At 40.0% G+C, this 9667-nt stretch overlaps 1 protein-coding gene across 9 annotated transcripts in view; it reads left to right on the top strand.

The window, feature by feature from the left end:
- The window catches only part of PEX5L (peroxisomal biogenesis factor 5-like), a 408894-nt gene that overhangs the window by 226111 nt on the left and 173116 nt on the right, over positions 1-9667 (top strand). The gene's annotated exons all lie outside the window — the stretch shown is intronic.

The raw sequence follows: 9667 nt of genomic DNA, 5'->3' as shown, positions 1-9667 counted from the left end.
GTCCAGTGGTGAGAATCTTTGTCTTCTTGACCTTAAGGCTCAGTCCATCAGTCCAAAGTCTCTTTAGACTTTAGAGGATGTTATTTCTTGCCTCAAATCCAAGCCAGAGTTTCTGCTTGTCCTATACTTTTACAGTGTAACTAATCTATGTAATTAATCCAGGTATGCTATTGTTGTTGTTGTTATCATGTAGCCATCAAGTAGTCAGCAACTAGAGGGACTCTATGTAAAACAGCTCTGAATCCAGCCCTATTCTGAGCCAGTCTCACTGTCTCTGACATGCCTACCCCATTACCCTAGTTAGTGTGTAAATCCACATCCTCCAGGATCTTTCTCGCTTGCACTATCCCTTCACCCATTAAATCATGATGTTCTCCAAGGACTGGTTTCTCTTGGCCACATGCCCAAACTATGTTAAACAGAGCTTCAAATCCTTGCCTTGGAGGAACAACTTGTTTTCACCCTCTCCAGGACAAACCTGTTTGTTTTCTTGGCTGTCCATGGAATATTCAAAACTCTTCTCCAGGGCCACAACTCAAAGGCATCAATCCTTCTTCTCTCATCCATGGTCATTGTCCAGCTCTCTGATGCATAGCAAGTAATTGCAAAAACCATGACCTGGCTCAAATACATTTTAGTCTCCAGATTAACATCATTGCTCTTGAGCACTCTAGAAAGGTCCCTGACTGCAGATTGTCCCAATGCAGTTTGTCTTTTGATTTCCTGACTGCTGGTGCCAAGAGTGTTGATTGTGAAACTGAGCGAGTGGAAGCTGTTAACGATCTCAGCCTCTTCCCCATCTATCATGGTGCTATCTTATTGACCTAGTGGTGAGAATCTTTGTTTTCTTGACATTGAACTTCAATCCATAATGAAGACTGCAGTCTGTGACCCTCTGCCACAAACACCTTAGGCCCTTCTTTGTTTCAGCAAGCAAGGTTGTATCATATGCATAGTGTAGTTAGTTCATGGTGGCTTAGTGGTGAGAAGCTGCACTACCATCCTTAAGGCACGTGATTCAAATCCACTAGTTGCTCTATGGTAGAAAAATGGGCAGTCTCCTCCCATTCAATTAACTACCTCAGAAAACCCACTTGAGGGTCAGCTATGGGTTCCAACTCAACGGTACACAAAATCAACAACCCAGGTATACATAGGCCAACAGAGTTCCCTTATAAAGCAGAACTACTGCACATAACTGGGTTGAACATCCCTTCGTTAACTTGGAGTTAATAGAGCCAAAACCCAAGCTTAAACCTGTTAAGTTAGTGGACTTCGGGAAGAAATCAGAGAGAAAGCTTAATGCAGTTTTATTAAAGAGGGGAATAGGGGAGCTCCCAGGTGAAATTTCTCATTCTGGGGATGCAAAATGGGGAATTCATACTGAAAACTTACTGGAGAGGATTTTTATAACAGAGTCCTTAGGGAGGGACATTCCACTCTGATTCATGATGCACCTGCTAGCTCAGCCAGGCTCTTATCAGCAGCAGACAAGGCCATCAGTACTTGAGTCTTGAATTCTTCCTTCTTCTCTTTGGCCTCCTTTGCCCAGACTTAACAAAACCCTTTGTCATTGAGTTGACAGAGTAGACTTGACACATAGAGTGTCTAAGGCTGAAGCCTTTATGAACGTGGTCTGCCTCATCTCTCCAGGTGAGCAGCTCGCAGGTTCAAACTCCTAACTTTTTGTTGGCAGCTGATCACATCAACCACTTTCTAACTAGGACTCCTTCAGAGTCAAGAGGTAGATGAGACAAATGAAATAATACCTGAGAAAGGGCAGAAATTTGATAACAATTTTCTTTGCCCTTTGGTTGTCACTTGAAGAAAAGCCTCTGAGATAAGGAACATGGAAGATAGATAGATGATGATGATAGATAGATAGATGATAGATAGATAGATAGATAGATAATAGAGAGATAGATAGAGAGATAGAGAGATAGATAGATAGATAGATAGATAGATAGATAGATAGATAGATAGATAGATAGAGACAGACAGACATATGGGGTGGGGGGAGGAAGAGAGACAGACAGAGAATCTTGATCCTAGCTTTAACATCACTGAATTCTCACTAGCTTGAATAACCTAGCTGGTGTGTCTCTTCCCCCAGGCTCTCATCTGCAGGCTGCCAACAAATACAGTAAGGAGAGGATCGAGGGGAGGGGTTGGCATTGTCGTGTTTTATTGTGTTTTGTTTTGTTTTGTAAGTTCTCAAATGATGGCTTTAAGACAAATGTCATAATCCATGGATATTTATGATAGAGTTTTGTATTTGGAATTAATTAAGACTTTAATTATAGCCAGAAAGTTTAACAGAAAAGGAAAATGAGCTAGCATATCAGTTATATAACAATAGGAATGTGAGCTATAGATTTCTGGTGATTAGGAAGCGGTACAATGATTTACATAAAGCATCCTGGCATTTCAAGACTCTTAACTCATTTAAAGGCTGTTACAGACATCTGTTGTCTTCCGAAGGAAATGAAAATAGACTCAGTTGCATCCAACAGTCAATGATAAGCTATATGCCATGCCCCAAAGTATAATATGCTGCAAATATATCAGCTAGAATTTAGGAAAAGCAAGAGTTTTTAACAGGTTGACTCATGGCCAACACAGCCAAATCAGAGCAAATGTGATTTTTTTTTAATGTGGCAAGATGAGAATTTTAACCAGAATGGGGAAAATTAGAGTCATAACACTGGAATGGAAAAGTCAAAAGAGGTCATAGTGAGCCTGTTTAGGAGCCTAGTAAGAAAATAAGATTATTATCAGAACTGTGGAAAGTGACACATATTCAAAGGGAAATAGTCAGCTACCATCTTTGAGAGGGGCACCCTTGTTTCTGAGTCAACTGGGCTCAAGATTTGCCTGTTATGCACTACAAAATTTTCCTTTATTTTTTAAAGAAAGAGCTTAAAGTTCTAGCAGGGCATCAACAAAAGTCTGTTCTAGTTTTGCTTTGTCAGCCATGACTGAACTAGGAAGAACCAGTTGGAAGTCTTGTGATAAAACTAATCTATCTGCCTGTGAGGCTGTGGTCAACATGTGTCAGACTGAGGCAGACTAGGAAGCAAGACTGGTCATCCACTTTTAAAATAATTAACCTGAAAAAACTTAATCGCTTTTGAGCATTGCGCGATCACATTGTCTGGTTGTACTGGAAGATACAGCCCTCAGGTTGAAAAGTATTCAAAATATGACAGATAGATTTACTAACTCAGTGGTTGCAACAGTGCACTCAGGCACCGTGGTGATTGAGGAACGGCACTGCATTGGGAAGTGTGTTGTTCTAGTAAATTCAGGATCATTATGTATCAACACCTAACAAGAACATAGATGTTGTTAGGCATTCACCATCCAGTCTTGTTCCTGACCCTTTATTTCTATGCTGTATTTGTTGTTCTGTGCTGTCATTTCTGACTGTTGTTGCTTTTGTTGTGTATCATTGAATCAGTTCTCACTCATAACAGTACCCCAGCACAGAGTAGAACTGCCCCATAAGTTTCCCCAGGGCTGAAATTTTTAAGGAGACAGACTGCCACATCTTCCTCTCACTGTATGCCCGGTAGGTTCAAACCTTTGACCTTTAGTTAACAGTCAAAAGTTTAACCATTTTGCCACCAAGGATCCTTATCATTTTCTTTTCATTTGCATCATCCTAGTCCTGTGGCACAGGACAGAGCAGGGTTCAGGTTGACTGTTCATAGGTATAAGTACCACTCAATGGCACCTAATAACAACAACAAAGTCCTATTGTTTGCTTATTTGCTTCAGTCTAAAATATGATCTTCTTTTAATCAAGGTAAATTTCTCCAAAGGAAGATCTTTTACACATGCTGTTATTATTCCATACATCTGCTGTCATATTTCTTTACACTTTTCACATCTGAGTTTCATTTCCATTTCTCGTGTTCACCCCTCTGCTATTCTAGGTGACGTCTAAATTCAAGTTAAGGCTACAAGTTCATTGTACCATTATCTAAGATAGCCAAATCTTGGAAACAACACAAATGTTCATTGTACTAAGATAGTCAAAACTTGGAAACAACACAAATGCCCACCAGCATTAGAATGGGTAAGTGGTAATATAGTAAAACAGTGAAATACTGATAAACAATGATAAGAATTCTTGCTACATTTTAATCATGCATGAATTTCACAAATATCAATCACATTCATTCCATCACTTGAGTTCCAAAGAACAAAAGTTATTTTGCAAAACTCAGCATTATGGGGAAAATAGAGAATAATATAATTTTTAAAATGGAATATAAAAAGTAGAGGCTAGCTCCAGCATTACTTAACTACCAAACTGCGTCATTATATAACTAGCAAATCATACCCATGCTTATCGAGCTCTGGTGGACTAGTGGTAAGTAGTTGTGCTGCTGATCCAAAGGCAGATGGTTTAAATCCACCAACTGCTCCATGGGAGAAGGATGGACATTCTCCTTCCATGCAATTTCTTACATCTGAAAATCCACTGGAGGGTCAGCTATGAGTGGTTCTACTTGGATTGTAAGTAATATAACATAATTCCATTTGTAAACATGGTTAGGTTCTAAAAACATGTTATTATAAAAGGATCGATATTATGCCAAAGTGATGAATTACCACATCAGATCACAAACTAGAGAACAGCTACATTATTCTGTAACAGCTAACTTACACCATAACATGAGTGCCACTATAGGATTTATAAAAAACTTATTTGGATTCAGTAGAAGCTCTATATAGACCAAGAGGAAGTTTTTCAAGCAGAACAAGATGATACTGTATGGTTTAAAATCAAAGAAAATGTGCATCAGGGTTCTATCTTTTCATTATGCTTATTAAGGGTATGTGCGGAGGAAATAATTTTTTTAAAATAGGCTACATGAAAAAGAATGCAGCGTTAGAATTGCAGGAAAACATATTAACAGCCTGTAATATGAAGATGATATTTGCTAAGAATGAAGAGGATATGAGAAATGAAGATCAAAGACTAGAGACAGTATAAATTAAATCTTCTTTGTCGTTCCTCTGTAGCATCTGGTCCCCACTGGACCTTCATCATTTCCTTCACCTGCTCCCCCGACCGACCAAACTGTGCAGCTCTTCAACTGCATCCTGGCCCATCCTTACCCTTCGGCAGAACCCAACCCTCACCTCCTTGTACCCCCAATATGTTTTTCCCAATAAAAAAATATTTTTTTAAAAATTAAATCTTCTACATAAAGAATAAATATCCTCACAACTGAACCTGTAAGCAGTCAGTTAAACTATTGAAATTGGCAAGAACTCCATTCTCTTAGATCCATGATCAATACCCATAGAAGGAGTAGTGAAGAAATGAAATGACATATTGCAATAGGAAAATGTGCTGCACAAGACCTCTCTAAAATCTTAAAGAGCAAAGATGTTTCTTGGAGGACTAAGGTGTTGCAAGTCATGGTATTTTTCAGTCACCTCATAAACCTGAAAAGAATAAAAAGAACTGGAACTGGAGAATAAAAATGAAAGAACTCACTCAACATTTCTCAATCTGAAAAAAACTGAAAAACAAATTCAAGCCTTGAGTAGCAATACTGACAGAAGCTACGGGCAAAATCTTGAATTGTCCAGAAAGCATCAGAAGAAAATAGAAGTAATACACAGACCCACTTTATAAAAAATAATTTATTGACACTGAAAAATTCTAGGAATTGCCATATGAACAAGAGCCAGTGGTAACAAAGGAAGACGTTCAAGCTCTATTGAAGATGCTGGCAAAAAATAAGGCCTCAGGACCAGAAGGTGTACCAATTGACATATTTTAAACTAACAGATGTGGCCCTGGACGGGCTCACTTCTTTATACCAAGAAATTGGGAGGACAGGTACTTGGCCAAATGACTGGAAAAAATTCATGTTTGTTGTCATTCCCAGGAAAGGTGATCTAATATAATGTGCAAAATATTCCATCCAGGAATAGCTAGAACAGCCTATTGGAAAAGAACTGCCAGAAATCAAGCTGGTTTTAGAAGAGACCAGGGCAGAAGGAATATCATTGCTGATGTCAAATAGATCCTGCCTGAAAGCAGAGAATACCAAAAGAATGTCTATTTGTGTGTTATTGACTATGCAAAGGCATTTGACTGTGTAAATCATAGTAAGTTATGGCTAACACTGAGATGATATGACCTGGCTTGCTGAAAGGGAGGAGGAATTGAAATAAATCAGAATAGGAATTCCCAGAGCCTCAGTGCCAATCTCAGAGCTGTTTCAGGGAAGTCAGGCAGATGGGCTACCTTTGCTGCAGACTTTTCTTGGCTAGTAGCTTGTGAATTTGACCTAGTTTCTGTAATTTCCTTTTCCTAAATTATTTCAACAAAGCTGGAGCATTTGGTGACTCGGGAACAAGTTGGAAAAAAACTTGCACCTGACAGAAAATGAAGAAAGCTATTGAGTGGTCAGGTTCCAAGACCACAATTCTTGTTCATAACAAAGCAATAGAAGTTGGCGGAAACATTCATAAAGGGAAAGAATTCTGATTCACTATTTAGTTGTCTTCCTCCAGAATGAAAGCTGATACTGTGTGGTTCTATTTTGTAACATCTGGGGAAATTAGCTGCCTCGGATTAAAAAATTTAGTAGCTGTCTATTAAAATATGTTCATTCAGCCTACTTTAAAAATGAGAAGAATCTAAATGTCTTTGTTCCAAAATAACAAATGCTTTGCATTCCAACGCCCTCTAGGTTGGCATGAAGGGGGTCTTTTGGCATAGTCCTTACAGAGTTGCACTGCTAACCAAAGGGTTTAGTGTCCACCAGTGGCTCCATGGGGCAAAGATTAACAGTCTCCTTCCATTGTGATTTATAAACTTGGAAACTCATAAATGGTTCCTCTGAGTTGGAACTGTCTCAAAGGCACTGAGTTTTGGGTTTGTTTGTTTTTTTTTATTAAATACGAAGGTGAAATTCTTTCCTGTGTCTTTTTTTAATACATAAATATTATATTGTTGTTGTTGTCGTTATGTGCCATCAAATCACTGGTGACTCCCAGTGACCCGAAGCACAACAGCTCTGAACCCTGCCCTATCCTGATCCCATCTTTTTATCTCTGACATGCCCCCATTACACCAGTCACAGAATTGATCCATCTCATCGAGGGTCTTCCTCTCCTGCGCCATCCCTCCACTCTCCCAAACATGATGTCCCTCTCCAAGGACCCGTCCCTCCTTGCAACATGCCCAAACCATGTCAGATGAAGCTTCAGAATCCTTGACTCCAGGGAACATTCTGGCTTCACCCTCTCCAGGACAAACCTGTTTGTTCTCCTAGCAGTCCATGATATATTCAACACTCTTCTCCAGAACCACAACTCTTCCAACTATTTGCTCCTTGCATGTGTGTGTGTGTGTGTGTGTGTACACACACACACATATGCAAGGAGCAAGTAGTTGGAAGATGCATCTAATTACTGCTAAGAAAAAAAAGTCCCATAAGGTGTCAAATTCATCTAGGAAACTTTAATTGACCAGGTGTTTACCTATGTAGGTTCTTAGTTGTAGTTACTTGGGATTTTTTTCAAGGGAAGGTGTGAAAAAGAGATAATAAAGGAAGCAAATGTTTATATATGGCTCCTTTCCAGTTTTTTGACAATCAGATTCAAAATTTTAAGACTCTATATACTACACCAGCATGACTCATGGCCATACACTTAAAAACCTGGCCTCAACTTTTCTTGTTCTACCTAGAACCAGAAATAGTCCACGTCCCACCTCCCAGTTGCCCCAAACACCAGTAATTCGAATTTTCTATGCAGATAACCAGACTGATTACTCATGATTCTTGTGGACTTTACTTGCTTTCTCTTAAGTGGGGGAGCCATTAATTAACACAAGCTGTTTACAGTGCCTGTATTTAAGGGAGAGTGGGGTTTGGTTTTGTTTTAAAAGTGGCCTGTTCAAAACAACTATGAGATATCATCTCACCCAGTAAGAATAGCAAAACTTAACAGAGCAGCAAACATCAAATGCTGGCTAGGTTGTGAAGAAACTGGAACCCTTATTCACTGTGGGTGGGAGTGTAAAATGGTGTAGTCCCTGTGGAAGGAGGTATGGTACTTTCTCAAAAAGTTGCAAATAGAGATACCATTTGACCCAGAAATTCCACTACTGGGAATTTACCCTAAAGAAACCATAACTGCCACCCAAGGAGATATATGCACACCCATGTTTATTGCAGCTTTGTTCACAGTAGCAAAGAGCTGGAAACAACCCAAGTGCTCATCAACAAATGAATGGATAGAGAAGCTCTGGTATATTCACACAATGGAATACTATGCAGCATTGAAAAACAAGGAACTCATGAAATAGTATGCAAAATGGATGACCCTGGAGGACATTATGTTGAGTGAAATATCCCAGTCATAAAAGGACAAATATTGCATAGGGCCACTGTTGTAAAATGGGACTGACATCAGGATTGAGGGAAGACAGAAAAGGACACTGCATTGAAACAGATGAGGGAAAGAACTGTTTAAAAGGGATATATGAATGGGTATTCTTGTCATTACAGAAGTCCAGAGTGAAGGATGCATAGTGGAGTGGACTTGGGGGGGAGGGATTGCATAACAATGCGTTTTTCCTTTCTTTTCAAGGAAAAGAGTTAATTGGGGGGAGGGGGTGTGTAGGGAGAAAAGTGCAACAATGAATGAGTGGAAACCCTAAGTCTCTGTAAACTTTCATTAAAATTAATTTTTTTAAAAAGTGGCCTGTTCATAGCCATACCAGCCTGAATTAATCCAATCTCATCTGATCTCAGAAACTTAAGCAGGATCCAGCTCTTGAGTCACCCCCACGCAGCTGGCGGCTCTTGTGCAGCCTGCTCTTAGACCCTGCCCTCACCTCTTTGATACTTGGAACCCTTTTCATCAAGATGCCTGAGGAAGTGCACCATGGAGAGGAGGAGGTGGAGACCTTTGCCTTTCAGGCAGAGATTGCCCACCTTATGTCTCTTATCATCAATACCTTCTATTCCAACAAGGAAATTTTCCTTAGAGAGTTGATCTCTAATGCTTCTGATGCATTGGATAAGATTAGCTATGAGAGCCTGACAGACCCTTCCAAGCTGGACAGTGGGAAGGAGCTGAAAATTGACATCATCCCTAACCCCCAGGAACGTACTTTGACTCTTGTGGCCACAGGCATTGGCATGACCAAGGCTGATCTCATAAATAACTTGGGAACAATTGCCTTTGGGTACCAAAGCCTTTATGGAGGCTCTGCAGGCTGGTGCAGACATCTCCATGACTGGTCAGTTTGGTGTTGGCTTTTCTTCTGCCTATCTGGTGGCAGAGAAAGTGGTAGTGATCACAAAACACAATGATGATGAGCAGTATGCCTGGGAGTCTTCAGCTGGGGGTTTCTTCACAGTTCGTGCTGACCATGGTGAGCCCATTGGTCGGGGTACTAAAGTCATTTTGCACCTTAAAGAAGACCAGACAAAATACTTAGAAAAAAGATGAGTCAAAGAAGTAGTGAAGAAGCACTCACAGTTCATAGGCTACCCCATCACCCTCTATCTGGAGAAAGAACGAGAGAAGGAAATCAGTGATGATGAGGCAGAAGAAGAGAAAGGTGAGAAAGAGCAAGAGAAGGATGATGAAGAGAAGCCCAAGATAGAAGATGTGGGTTCAG

The sequence above is a fragment of the Elephantulus edwardii genome, unplaced genomic scaffold (genome assembly GCF_000299155.1).
Source record: "Elephantulus edwardii isolate Elephantulus edwardi_28Jun2011 unplaced genomic scaffold, EleEdw1.0 scaffold00031, whole genome shotgun sequence".
Lineage (NCBI taxonomy): Eukaryota > Metazoa > Chordata > Mammalia > Macroscelidea > Macroscelididae > Elephantulus > Elephantulus edwardii.
Note: the sequence above shows the minus strand (reverse complement) of the source record. Positions and strands in the feature narration are given on the sequence as shown.